Source organism: Salvelinus fontinalis, chromosome 35 (assembly GCF_029448725.1).
Source record: "Salvelinus fontinalis isolate EN_2023a chromosome 35, ASM2944872v1, whole genome shotgun sequence".
Taxonomy (NCBI): domain Eukaryota; kingdom Metazoa; phylum Chordata; class Actinopteri; order Salmoniformes; family Salmonidae; genus Salvelinus; species Salvelinus fontinalis.
In genome coordinates this window covers 9,948,158-9,963,789 of record NC_074699.1, presented here as the reverse complement: position 1 = coordinate 9,963,789, position 15,632 = coordinate 9,948,158, and positions in this window count along the sequence as shown.

The window sequence follows — 15,632 nt, the reverse complement described above, 5'->3', positions numbered from 1 at the left end:
AAGGTCACTTACCACCTTCATGAGTGCGGTCTCAGTACTATGATGGGGTCTAAAACAAGACTGGAGCATTTCGTAAACATGATTTGTCTTCAGGAGGGCAGTGAGTTGCTGAGCAACAGATTTTTCAAAAATAATTGAAAGGAATGGGAGATTCGATATAAACCGATCATCTTTTTTTATTTTCCAGGGTTTAGCTTTTTCAGGAGAGGCTTTATTATGTTCAACATATGTGGGCCAAGCACAGGAAGTAGCTCTTTCAGTAGTTTAGTAGGAATAGTGTACAGACAGCTGGAAGGTTTAGAGTCCATTACAATTTTTTTTGAATGTTCAGAGAGAAACAGGATAAAACAACTTGAGTGTCTCCATTGATCCGAGGTCCTGGCCGTTCTGTGCAGACTCAGGACAACTGAGTTTTGGAGAAATATGCATATTCAAAGAGGAGTCCGTAATTTGTTTTGCAATGATCATGATCTTTTCGTCGAAGAAGTTAATGAATTCATCACTGCTAAAGTGAAGGCCATCCTCACTTGAGGAATGCTGCCTTTTAGTTAGTTTTGCGACAGTATCGAAAATAAATGTCGGTGTCTGTCTGACAATGTCTCACGTAAACACGAAGCCGACCCAGTTGTCGGACAATCAGCAGCAGCCGCACTCCTCGTGTCCTTCACCTTTTTCAGATTGCAACCATACCGGTCCCGAATCGTTCTCCATTTGTCTTTTCGGTATTGGTGTTCAAATTTTTTGATATCTCCCACCAGCTATTATCTTTTGCATTCCTGTCCGAATACAACCACATCGAAGGATTGTAGAGGTTATCGTATCATCTCACTTCCTTGCACAGATGCTCCTTAAAACTGGATAGACATAATTGTGCGTAGCAAAGGTTAAAATAAAAGTGCAAAAAAGGACGCTTGCAAGTAGAATAGCAGTATCAGCAAAGTAGCAGCACGTCCATCTCTTCTGTGTTTATACCATAAGGGATACCAGAAGGGATGTGAGGTAGACATAGGGCGGGACTTCCGTTGAAAAAGTTTTTGCAAGGAATGATACGGCGTGTCTCAATTTCTAGGTAACAAAAAACTGAGTTGAATATTATAAGGAGCCACCCATTTTAAGATGGAAAACGACATTGCAGCACTGCGGTACGCACCGTAAATTTTGTCTCCGTAGTGTATGGGTTTCAGAGGAGGCTGGCGGGAGGAGCTATAGGAGGACGGGCTCATTGTATTGGCTGGAATGGATTCAATGGAATAGTACCAAACACAACTTTACTTTAAGCAGGGCTGGTTAAAACCCTGGATGAGAGACCAAATGGATAGCTGTAGATAGAGCAACTTTCCAGAAGGAGATGCGGCCCAGCCTATAGTTTTTATAGTGGATATAACGTTGAAGATCTGATGTTGTTTTAAAGATACAATTTCAACATATTTTTTACAAGATTTGTCTATGTTGAAAATTGGTTATAATAATAACATAATCCTGTGGTTGAAATTTCACCCTCAACACAACAGTCTATGTTCATTACTTTTTTTATGTAATTTGTCAAAAAAAAAACTAACAAAAAAAAAAGCACTTAAATGAGCAGGCCTTCATATCCTACCTGGCATCTGTACACTAGCCCAGAACTGACCTTATCACCTAGCTTGGTCCTATTTTCTCATAGTCCTTAATAAACATGCTCCACTCAAGAAAGTTAGAACCAAACATCACTACAGCCCCTGATTTAGCACTGAACTGCCTGAGCTAAAACACGTGCTCTGGCGCAAAGGCCTCCATGATTGTCAACTCTTTAGGGAAACAAGAAACAAGTGCAGTCAATCAATCAGGAAAGCAAAAGCAGAATATTAGAAACAACAATTCGCTGCCTGTGGTTGTGACCCTAAGAAGTTTTGGAACACTATGAAAACCTTGGAAAATTTAAACTCATCATCTTAGCTACCTACTGCACTTAACAGTGAGAACACTGTCATCTCTGACAAAGTCAGAATGGTTGAGAGCTTCAACAAGCACTTTGTCAGGGCTGGCATCGCCTTTCATTCTACTCTGCCCACTCCTACTGCCAGCCTTGCTGCCACTGTCCCCAGTAGAGGTCTCCCTCAGAGAATCTTTCGCTTCTCTTTTTTATTTTAATTTTACCTTTGTTTAACCAGGAAAAGCCCATTGAGACCCAGAGTCTCCTTTTCAAGAGAGACCTGGCCAAGAAGGCAGCAACAATCAATAAATTACAGAATTAAAACATAAAACAATACAATACAACATAATGATTCAGCATTAAAAAAAAAGCATTTACACCCCTTTGTAACATCAATATTTTAAATTCATTCAGTGGCACTAACATATCTAGATGAAGCATGGATTGTAGATTATTCCATGTGTCTGGTGCACAAGAAGAGAAGGCAGTCTTGCCTAATACTGTGAATGTCCTGGGGACTTTAAGTAGCAGCCACCTGGCAGACCGGGTATGGTAACTGCTGGTGGTGAAGGAGACCAGACCCAAAATGGCTTTGTCGATGAACACATACAAATGTATCTTTCTGTGCATATAAAGTGAGGTCCAACCTATCATTTGGTACAAGGTGCAATGGTGGGTGAGTGACTTGGCATTTGTAATAAAGCGCAAGGATGCATGATAAACAGAGTCCAGTCTCTGTAAGACGGAGGAGGCTGCAGGCATATACAACAAGTCACCATAATCAATGACAGAGAGAATAGTGGCCTGAGCAAGCTTCTTTCTAGCCATAAGCGGGAAGCAAGTCTTATTACGAAAATAAAAGCCCAATTTCAATTTAAACTTTGTCACAAGATTATCCACATGAACTTTAAAGGACAACTTGTCATCCAACCGAATACCTAGGTATTTGTAGGATGACACTTTTTCAATGGATAAGCCACCAGATGTGACAATGTTAACGTTCTCTGGCAGAGTTCTAGCTCTGGTAAAGGTCATGAATTTAGTTTTTTGTACATTCAAGACCAGTTTTAGACCTTAAAGGGAGAACTGCAGTGACTGAAAAGCAGTCTGGATCTCTTCAACAACCTGAACCAGAGAAGGAGCACATGAATATAGATGTAACTTTGCTGGTTGCATCCCATTTCCCAAATCATGAATAAAAATTGAGAACACAGGAGCTAAAATGGAACCCTGGGGCACACCTCTATTAATCTCTTGAAAGCTAGACTTGTGATTGTCAGTATATACACATTGTGTTTTGTCAGAAAGATAATTCCTAAGCCAATTTACTGCCCCTTCACTGAGACCAATGTTTCTGAGTTTAGCTAGCAACAATTCACGGTCAACTGAATCAAAGGCCTTTGATAAATCCACAAACAGAGCAGCACAATGATGCTTTGTATCAAGTGTATCAATGATGTCGTTTGCCACTGCCGTAGCTGCAGTTGTGGTGCTGTGCCCCGATCTAAAGCCAGACTGAACCCCACTCAGTATGTTCTTTTCAATTAAGAAGTTTTTTAACTGAGTTCACTAGGGATTAATAGACTTTGGCCAGGATAAGGAGTTTAGAGATAGGACGATAGTTATTAGCATCTGAGGGATCTCCACCCGTTAGCAGTGGGAGGACATACGCTGATTTCCAAATGCTGGGTATGGAATTGGTCAAGAGACTCAAGTTGAAAATGTGAGCCACAGGTTCAGTAATAATACCAGCTGCTAACTTTAAGAGGTAGGGGTCCAGGTTGTCTGGACCTGCAGACTTTTTAGTGTCTATTGCCTTTTAGTGCTTTATATACCTCAGTATAAGAAACAGGCTCAATGTTAAAATGGTTGACATGAGGGCCTATATCATAGTTGACTGGAACAGAGCTTACATTAGAGGCCTTGGCCCCAACATGATCAAAAACAGAACCAGCAGATATGAAGTGCTTGTTTAAACACCTACAATATGGGCTTCATCCTTCACTTCATTAGAATCCATCATTATATGGTCAGGAATACCAGAGGATACATTAGAACCTGACACTGATTTGATTAGCTTCCAGAACTTAGTAGGGTTGTTTAGGTTCTCTGTGGCTGCATTTAAATAGTAATCTGATTTGGACTTCCTGATCAATCCTGTGCATTTGTTTCTTAGCGCTCTGAAGGAGGCCCAGTCAACAGGAGCATTTGTATGTCTGGCTTGAGCCCAAGAGATATTTCTCTTTCTAATTAATTCTGCCAAGTTATCTGAAAACCAGGGATTGTCCCTTCCACTGATTCTACATTTCTTCACACGCATGCTTATCACAAATCGACACAAATTTAATGTAAAAATTCTCCCAGGCAGTCAACATCAGAAATTAGACATACTCTGTCAATATTATGGTACAGATCATGTCAGAACGCTTGCTCATCAACCTGTCTAAAATGTATTCTAAAAATATAACGGGGTTTGGCTTTGGTAATTGTTGTATTTCTAACACAAGCAATTGCACAGTGATCCCTGACATCATTACAGAGTATCCCAGTATTTGTGAGGGGTATTCGTTAGAATAATGTCCAGCCAGTAGAGGAGAATGAGGTGCTATGATGATCTGGGTCCCTTCTTTTTGAAGCTGTCGGCTTCCATCATCTCAGCCCCTATCACTTGCTTCTTCAATCTCTCCTTACAAACATCTCGACTGCCACAGGATTAGAAAGCTGCGGCCGTTATACCACTCATCAAAGGGGGCAACAAGCTTAACCCCAACTGTTACAGGCCAATCGCCATCTTGTCTTTCCAAAGTTTTTGAAAGTCTGGTCAACGAACAGTTAATGGAGTCCCACAGTGTTCTTTCTGCGATGCAGTCTGGCTTCAGAGCTGGCCTTCGGTGTACCTCAGCAACACTGAAGGTTCTAAACAACATCATATCGGCTTTTGACAACAAGCAGTATTGTGCAGCTGTTTTTTATTGATCTGGGTAAAGGCTTTGATTCTGTTAAACAATGCATCTGGCTCAATAGACTAAGCACCCTAGGGTTCTAAGAGGATTGTCTAGCCTGGTTTGAAAACTGTTTCTCAGTCCATTAACAACGTGTCATCCGAGGGCCTTCTGTCTTATCCACTTGCTGTATCTATGGGAGTTCCACAAGGATTGATTCTTGGGCCCTAATCTCTGTCTATATTAACTATGTTGTGCTTGCTGCTGGTGACTCCCTTCATCCACTTTTATGCCGGCGACACTATCCTGTGCACAACTGGCGCCTCCCTGAACACCGCGCTGACCACCCTACAACATAGCTTTAACAACAACCAGCAAGCCTGCTCTGACCTTCACCTACACCTCAATACCAAAAAAACGAAACGCATGCTCTACAACCGGAGCCTGCCTCAAACTGCCTGCCCCCTAACATCCTCGCCCTGAATGGGTCAGAGCTACAGTATGTTGACACCTATAAATACCTTGGTATATGGCTGGACTGTTTACTCTCATTCCATACTGACATCAGAAACCTTCAATCTAAAAGGTAAATCCAAAATGGCCTTCCTGTACCGCAACAAGCATCCTTCACCCACTCTGCCAAGCACGCCCTTGTAAAAATGACCATCCTGCCAATTCTGGACTACAGTGATGTGCTTTATAGTCTTGCCCCCAAAACCTCCCTTAATAGACTAAACATAATTTACCACTCTGCCATCTGCTATGTTACAAGTGCCACTTTAACACTCAACAATGTGACCTTTACACACTGGTCACCTGACCCTCATTACATGGACCACAACAGTCTAAACATAGCTGAGGGCAGTAGAGCAAAATGTCCACTAGATGGCAGCAAATGGACCTATCACGACCCTACAGAAAAGGTGCGAAATCCATATCTTCATTTAAACCAGGGTACTTAGTGGCCTGTAGTTTGTAAATCAAAAAACTTTCCCTTTGGTTTAGCTGTTTTAGTTTTAGTTTTTTGTTTCTAATTGAGGCCGGAACACGAACAATACCCATAGCTTGTAGGGAGGCAGGGTTGCCATGGTGTAAGGACTTGTAGTGCCTTTCCATGGGGTAGTCTTCATTGCCTACCCGTGTGGCGTACTTGTGTTTCGCTAAGCGGTCTTGAAGGCGTATTTTTGTCCATCCAATGTAGAACACCTTGCACTGTGGACATCCCCATCTGTAGATGACATGAGTGGTTTTCCAGTTAATGAAATGCTTGACTTGATACTCCATTTTAGAAGCTGTATCAACAAAATACTTTTCCTGTGCAATATTTCTGCAATGGTTGCACTGGTTGCATTTAAAAAGAGCCCTTGGGTTTGTGGTCCAGCCCAATTGTTTGAGAGTCACCAGGAAGATAGCTGTGAACTAATTTGTCATTTAGGGTAGGTCATCTCTTAAATCTTATACACAATAGTAGATTTTGGTAGACAGAAGGTGCTCTTTGGTAAAAGGGGTAAATTGGTTATCAAAAATAAAGGAAGACCATTAATTTAATTAATTAAAATGCCTTTATTTGTATGGCATGTTCAATGGAAACAAAGTTTAAAAACTGATGCATTTCGGCTGCATGGCCTTCGTCAGGGAGTACAAAGATATGATAATACAATGTCCTCTTTTGAACAGCTTTTTCAAATCAACACTGAGTTGAAGAGGGAGTGGTTACAGAATTCATTGGGCAACACCTAGTAACCAATAGTATACACATTAAAAAGTGAAATACTGTAGATATGTCATCAAAAATGCAACTCAAGGCAAAAAAATACAATCATAGCCTATAGGTAATTAGCAGGCAGCGTGTGATAACTGTCCTGTTGAGTAACAATCACGTTGTGGAACAGTGAGTGCATTCTGACATCAGGTGCATAAAAAAACTCATGCTGGGGGGACCGTTAGAGATATGTGGAACTCACATATGAAAAGGTTAAATCACTCAGTGAAAAGTATAAGTGTTCTTGCTTGAAGTAGATATCTCCTGTCTTCAGTAGAAACATCTCCGTCGTTTAGATCCCTCGCAAGGAGGGTGGATCGGTCAGTAATATCATTCCAATATTCATTCTAAAACTATAGGAGAAGCCATTTTAGTAATGAACTGTTTGCAATGTCAAGTGTAGAGTCGGACCCAGCAGGCCGTTTCGTTATTGTAGTAGGAAGACTGTATAGTACACCTACCTGTTATCTTAGCTAACATTTATGCACCAAATCGGGATAACAGTTCATTCTTTACCAATGTATTTTCTCAGTTGCCAAATATGGATACACATTGCCTGAATTGTGTACTGTAGCATAAGCATGTACTGTATCATCTACATCAAAGACGGCACTCGCAATTCAGCTATTTCTTAAGGCATAAGCAAATCTGACGCGTGAAGTTTCCGCAATCCCACAGCTAGGGAGTATTCTTTTGTCTTGCCATTTCATAGACTACTTTTTCCTAGACAATAGATTTCTGCCACTTATCACGGAGTGTGATTACCAAGCTATAGTAATTTCAGATCATTTCCCCCTTACTATGATACTACTTATACCAAATACACCGGCTAATTATCACCCTTGGCGGCTTAACTCCGCTGCTATCAGATGAAACCTTGGTTGCTTTTATATCATCTCAAATTGAGCTGTTTCTTGAGCTTAATAATCAAACTCCTGGAATGTCTCCTCCAACAGTATGGGAATCAATGAAGGCTTATCTAAGGGGCCAAATTATTTAGTACAGTGCAAGATTAAGGAAGTGCAATATTCAACGCCTAGGGGAATTTACAAATAAAATCTGGGATTTGGATATGGCATTATCACACTCTTCATCCGGAGACCTACGAAAACAACGTTTGACACTTCAGACAGAGTTTGATCTTCTTTCGACTCGACAAGCTGAGAATCTTATTAGTAAATCTTGATACCGAAATTATGAACATGGAGAGAAATCAGGGAAAATGTTAGCACCCCAGCTGCGTCAGATAACCTCAAATCAAACCATACCTGAGATAAATGTCGAGCTGGGTAACAAATGTATTGATCATTTAGAGGTCAATTCATGCTTTCATAACTTACTCACAATTATACACTTCAGAATCCACTGGTAATGCTACCTTACACCACACCTTCTTTCAGAACTTACAGTGCATTCGGAAAGTATTCAGACCCCTACACTTTTTCCACATTTTGTTACGTTACAGCCTTATTCTAAAATGGATTACATTAATTTCCCCCCCTCATCAATACCCCATAATGACAAAGCGAAAACAGGTTTTTAGATTTTTTGGGGGGAAATTTATAAACAAAAAAAAACTGATACCTTATTTACATAAGTATTCAGACCCTTTACTATGAGACTCGAAATTGAGCACAGGTGCATTGATCATCCTTGAGAAGGTTCTACAACTTTTTATTTATTTTTAGGGGGTGGATCAGCTCTAATATTGTAGATATCAGCCTACGGAGCTGTGAGGGGAACGGCACCTCCGTACCTTCAGGCTCTGATCAGGCCCTACACCCAAACAAGGGCACTGCGTTCATCCACCTCTGGCCTGCTCGCCTCCCTACCTCTGAGGAAGTACAGTTCCCGCTCAGCCCAGTCAAAACTGTTCGCTGCTCTGGCACACCAATGGTGGAACAAACTCCCTCACGACGCCAGGTCAGCGGAGTCAATCACCACCTTCCGGAGACACCTGAAACCCCACCTCTTTAAGGAATACCTAGGATAGGATAAAGTACCTACATAAATATATACACATACATATGTACATATACACATATTTTTAGAATATACCTTCCGTTATTGTTCCCTGCAAACCCTACCACCCCTCCCCCAATTGGAGTAAAATAATAAACAGTAACACTTAGGCTTCTACTTCCAGTTTATACAAACTATATACATTTAACAGACACAATCTATTTTACAATAGTTATATTTTGTTTGTTTTTAGTCCTGGCCTTCCTCTATTTCTGATGAGATCTGTTTCATTACATTTTTTACAGAAAAGTTGTTTGATTTAGTTGATATTTTGGTAGTTTGGTAGTTGTTTTGATATTTTGTTCCATTTTTGGGAAACCTGTTTCCATCCCGCACAGCAGGTGGCAGAATGCACATTCAATTGTGTGATCACCAATATACCAAAGAAGAAGAAGAAGAAGAAGTACATGTCAAAGCAAAAACCATGAGGTAGAAGGATATGTCTGTAGAGCTCCGAGACAGGATCGTGTCGAGGCACAGATCTGGGGAAGGGTACCAAAACATTTCTGCAGCATTTAATTAAGGATTGGACCCTCGTTTCAAGTTCAGCCTAAAATGACATACCCAAATCTAACTGCCTGTAGCTCAGGACCTGAAGTAAGGATATGCATATTCTTCATATTATTTGAAAGAAAACACTTTGAAGTTTGTGGAAATGTGAAATGAATGTAGGCGAATATAACACTATCCCTTTAAGAGTGTGCTCCTAATCTCAGCTCGTTACCTGTATAAAAGACACATTGGAGCCAGAAATCTTTCTGATTGAGAGTGTCAAATACTTACTTCCCTCATTAAAATGCAAATCAATTGATAAAATTTTGGACATGCGTTTTTCTGGATTTTTTTGTTGTTATTCTGTCTCTCACTGTTTAAATAAACCTATCATTAAAATTATAGATGGATAATTTCTTTGTCAGTGGGCAAACGTACAAAATCAGCAGGGGATCAAATACTTTTTTCCCCTCACTGTACATTTAAACTCAGTTTTTCACAATTCCTGACATTTAATCCAAGTAAAAATTCCCTGTTTTAGGTCAGTTAGGATCACCACTTTATTTTAATGTCAGATTAATAGTAGAGAGAATGATTTATTTCAGCTTTTATTTCTTTCATCACATTCCCAGTGGTTCAAAAGTTTACATGCACTCAATTCGTATTTGATAGCATTGCCTTTAAATTGTTTAACTTGGGTCAAACGTTTTGGGTAGCCTTCCACAAGCTTCCCACAATAAGCTGGGTGAATTTTGCCCCATTCCTCCTGACTGTCACACCCTGACCTTAGAGTTCCTTTTATTCTCTATTTTGGTTAGGTCAGGGTGTGACTAGGGTGGGCAATCTAGTTTTCCTATTTCTTTGTTTGGCCTGGTATGGTTCCCAATCAGAGGCAGCTGTCTATCGTTGTCTCTGATTGGGGATCATACTTAGGCAGCATTTTCCCACCTTAGTTTGTGGGATCTTGATTTTGTATAGTTGCTGTGTTGCCTTCAGAACTTTACGTTCGTTTTGTCTTTTATTAAAATGAACTCTGAAAAACAACAAAAGTAAGATGTTCGCCTACCACGCTGCACCTTGGTCTCCTCATTCAAACGACGAGCGTAACACTGACAGAGCTGGTGTAACTGAGTCAGGTTTGTAAGCAACGCCTTTTCAGTTCTGCCCACAAATCTTCAATGTGATTGAGGTCAGGGCTTTGTGATGGCCCCTCCAATACCTTGACTTGTTGTCCTTAAGTCCTTAAGCCATTTTGCCACAATTTTGTAAGTATGCTTCGGGTCATTGTTCATTTGGAAGACCCATTTGCGACCAAGCTGTAACTTCCTGACTGATGTCTGAGATGTTGCTTCAATATATCCACATAATTTTCCTCCCTCATGATGCCATCTATTTTGTGAAGTGCACCAGTCCCTCCTGCAGCAAAGCACCCCCACAACATGATTCTGCCACCCCCGTGCTTCACGGTTGGGATGGTGTTCTTCGGCTTGCAAGCCTCCCCCTTTTTCCTCCAAACATAACGATGGTCATTATGGCCAAACAGTTCTATTTTGTTTCATCAGAGCAGAGGACATTTCTCCAAAAAGTACGATCTTTGTCCCCATGTGCAGTTGCAAACCGTAGTCTAGCTTTTTTATGGTGGTTTTGGAGCAGTGGCTTCTTCCTTGCTGAGATATAGGACTCGTTTTACTGTGGATATAAATACTTTTGTACCTGTTTCCCCCAGCATCTTCACGAGGTCCTTTGCTGTTGTTCTGGGATTGATTTGCACTTTTCGCACAAAAATACGTTCATCTCTAAGAGACAGAACGCGTCTCCTTCCTTAGCGGTATGACGGCTGCGTGGTCCCATGGTGTTTATACTTGTGTACTATTGTTTGTATAGATGAACGTGGTACCTTCAGGCATTTGGAAATTGCTCCCAAGGATGAACCAGACTTGTGGAGGTCTACAATTAATTTTCTGAGGTCTTGGCTGATTTCTTTTGATTTCCCCATGATGTCAAGCAAAGAGGCACTGAGTTTGAAGGTAGGCCTTGAAATACATCCACAGATACACCTCCAACTGACTCAAATTATGTCAATTAGCCTTTCAGAAGGTTCTAGAGCATGGCATCATTTTCTGGATTTTTCCAAGCTGTTTAAAGGCACAGTCAACTTAGTGTATGTAAACTTCTGACCCATGAAATATGGAATATGTCAGTGATACAGTGAATTATAAATTAAAAAATCTGTTTGTAAACAAAATTTACTTGTGTCATGCACAAAGTAGATGTCCTAACCGACTTGCCAAAACTATAGTTTGTTAACAAGAAATTTGTGGAGTGGTTGAAAAACAAGTTTTAATGACTCCAACCTAAGTGTATGTACATTTCTGACTTCAACCGTATGTTTTGACCATGACAATTTACAATCTAGGGTTACTCCAAGCAGTTTAGTCATCTCAACTTACTCAGTTTCCACATTATGCATTACAAGATTTAGTTGAGGTTTAAGGTTTAGTGAATGTTTTGTCTCAAATACAATGCTTTTAGTTTTATAAATATTTAGGGTTAGCTTATTCCTTGCCACCCACACTGAAACTAACTGCTGCTCTTTAAGTGTTGCAGTCGTTTCAGTCACTGTAGTAGCTGACGTGTATAGTGTTGAGTCATCCGCATACATAGACACTGTCTTTACTCAAAGTCAGAGGCATGTTGTTAGTAAAAATTGAAAAAGGGGCCTAAACAGCTACCCTGGGGAATTCCTGATTCTACCTGGATTATGTTTGAGAGGCTTCCATTAAAGAACTCCCTCTGTGTTTGACAAGTAACTCTTTATCCACATTATAGCAGGGGGTGTAAACCCATAACACATACGTTTTTCCAGCAGCAAACTATGATCGATAATGTCAAAAGCTGCACTGAAGTCTAACAAGACAGCCCCCACAATAATTTTATCATCAATTTCTCTCACCCAATCAATCATCGTCATTTGTGTAAGTCCTGTGCTTGTTGAGTGTCCTTCCCTGTAACCGTGCTGAAAGTCTGTTGTCAATTTGTTTACTGTGAAATAGCATTGTATCTGGACAAGCAACATTTTTTCCAGAAGTTTACTAAGGGTTGATAACAGGCTGATTGGTCAGCTATTTGAGCCAGTAAAGGGGGCTTTACTATTTCTAGGTAGCAAAATGACTTTAGATTCCCTCCAGGCCTGAGGGCACACACATTCTAGTAGGCTTGAATTGAAGATGTGGCAATATCGTCTGCTATTATCCTCAGTAATTTTCCATCCAGATTGTCAGACCCCGATGGCTTGTCATTGTTGATTGACAACAATATATTTTTCACCTCTTCCACACTGACTTTACGGATGTCAAAAGTACAATTCCTTTCTTTCATAATTTGGTCCGATATACTTGGATGTGTAGTGACAGCCTTTGTTGCTAGCATGTCATCCTTAAGTTTGCTTATCTTGCCAATGATTAAGTCATTAAAGTAGTTGGCAATTTCAGTGGGCTTTGTGATGAATGAGCCATCTGATTTTTGTATTTATCTTCACAACAGAGAATTTTCTAAATTCAAACTGACCCCTTGCAACTTAACACAGACATCGTTTTATGAGACTCGTGTTTCCCCGAATAGAGGACTTAGACAGCATAGCTAAGGTTGGTCAAAAAATTATCTGTGCTACACCAAACAGTAGCTCTCCTATAATTCCCAGTAATGGTTAAATCACATTATCTGGTGTAACAATCGGTAGCTAAGAGAACTGGTGATCAGCAGATGATGGGAGAGGTGGTCATTATGAAATTGCCATTCCAAAGAAACAGACAGTAAGTTCAGGGAATACTTGTAAAGCTGTGGGAGGAGTGTTTTGACCAAACTGCCATTTAGCTCATGAGTCATCTGCTTGAAAACGAGCATAATATCTAATACTCCGAGAGGGATACAGTTAAGCTAAAATGACACATGCAGACAAAGAAATTATATTTTTGTATCCAGAATCCACTCCATGAAGATGTCCAGGTTGTCTGTAAGACAAAAAAATGAACAAAATTATACATAGTTTGTACAGTTGAACCATGCCAGCATAACAACATTAAAACAACAAAACAAAAAGTAATAGCGCTTCATTGCAATGCACGTGTCCAGTCCACAAAGTTAAAATGATCGGGATTGGCTAGGAGGTGGATCGTCCAACTCAAAGATTCATCAGGATGATCCTTCTCCCTTTGATCAGTAAGAACAAAGCCTGGATCCAGTCCTTACAAATACACCATGACAGCGCAATACACAAGGGGTGGAACAGTGGCAAAGGTACCCACAGGACAAACAGAATAATATTAGTCTGAGGAGAGAATAAATAGCATTAATACAACAAAAATAATTCTAAACACACCTTTACAAAGTTAAAGAGATGTATTTTTTCTTCATAATAAGCAGGAGTAATATTCTTAGATCAGAATGACAGCAGACTGTACTTCTATCCATGTCACTAAAGACTAACAGAAACAAAAGACAAATTTAACTAGAATGGCTTATCTTTTCTCCCCCAACCCACCAAGAGGTAACATGTATTTACACATTTACTTTCAAAGCATACTTGTACATGCATTCGAAAAAGTATTTCTCAATCTACACACAATATTCCACCATGACAAAGCAAAAACAGGTTTTGGGATTTTTTTGCAAATTTATATATAAAAAAATGTATACCTTGTTTACATAAGTATTCAGAGCCTTTGCTATGAGACTCGAAATTGAGCTCAGGTGCAGCCGGTTTCCATTGATCATCCTTGATGTTTCTAAAACTTGATTGGAGTCCACCTGTGGTAAATTCAATTGATTGGACATGATTTGGAAAGGCACACCTGTCTGTATAAGGTTCCACAGTTGACAGTGCATGTCAGAGCAAACACCAAGCTATAAGGTGGAAGGAATTTTTCCGAGACAGGAGTGTGGAAAGGTACCAAAAGAATGTATGCAGCATTGAAGGTCCCCAGGAACACAGTGGCCTCCATCATTCTTAAATGGAAGAAGTTTGGAACCACCAAGACTCTCCCTAAAACTGTCCGCCTGGCCAAACTGAGCAATCGAGGGAGAATGGCCTTGGTCGGGGAGGTGAGCAAGAACCCGATGGTCACTGAGAGCTCCAAAGTTCCTCTGTGGAGATGGGAGAACCTTCTAGCTGGACAACCATCTCTGCAGCACCACCAATTAGGTCTTTATGGTAGAGTGGCCAGACGGAAGCAACTCCTCTGTAAAGGCACATGACAGACTGCTTGGAGTTTGCCAAAATGTACCAAAAGGACTCTGACCATGAGAAACAAGATTCTCTGGTATGATGAAACCAAGCTTGAACTCTTTGGGCTGAATGCCAAGCATCATGTCTGTAGGAAACCTGGCACCATCCATACAGTGAAGCATGGTGGTGGCAGCATCATAATGTGGGGATGTTTTTCAGCGGCAGGAACTGGGTCTAGTCAGGATCGAGGGAAAGATGAACGGAGCAAAGTACAGAGAGATCCTTGATGAAAACCAGCTCCAGAGCACTCAGGACCTTAGACTGGGGGCAAATATTCACTTTCCAACAGGACAATTAAACTAAGCAACGAAAATGGCTGTACAGCGACGCTATCAATCCTAATTGACAGAGATTGAGGATCTGTAGAGAAGAAATGGGAGAAACTCCCCAAATACAGGTGTGCCAAGCTTGTAATGTCATACCCAAGAATACTTGAGGCTGTAATCACTGCCAAAGGTGCTTCAACAAAGTACTGAGTAAAGGGTCTGAATACTTATGTAAATGTGATATCAGGTTTTTTTGTAATAGAATTGCATCATTATGGGATGTTGTGTGTAGATTAATGAGAGAGAACAAACATTTAATCAGTTTTAGAATAAGGCTGTAACATAACAAAATGTGGAATAAGTGGTCCGAATGCACTGTACAAGTGCAGACAGATTACATTTACAACAATATCTAGCCTAATAGAAAGAAATAGGGTATAACCCTCAACCTTTGCACAGGGACCAGACAGTTGCGTCTGGTCAGTTCTGCCTAAAGCATTGTTGTTTAGTGTCTGCCTCCTTTAACCTGTCAGTGATCCCTTCGGGCGCCAATCCCTTTAGCGGGATCGATTTGACAACATCCAGTGAAATTGCAGAGCGCCAAATTCAAACTACAGAAATATCAATATTCAAGATAACCGAAAATATAAGTGTAATACATCAAAATAAAGCTTAACTTCTTGTTAATCCAGCCGCAGTGTCAGATTTCAAAAAGGCTTTACGGCGAAAGCAGCCAATTCGGTTTATCAAAGGGCAGCGCCCCGCATACAAACACATAAATAATTTTCAACCAGGCAGGTGGCGACACAAGTCAGAAATAACGATATAATAAATGCCTTACCTTTGAAGATTCTTTTGGCACTCAAATGTCCCAGAAACATCACAAATTGTCCTTTTGTTCGATAATGTCCTTCTTTAAATCCCCAAAATGTTTATTTATTTGGCGCGTTTG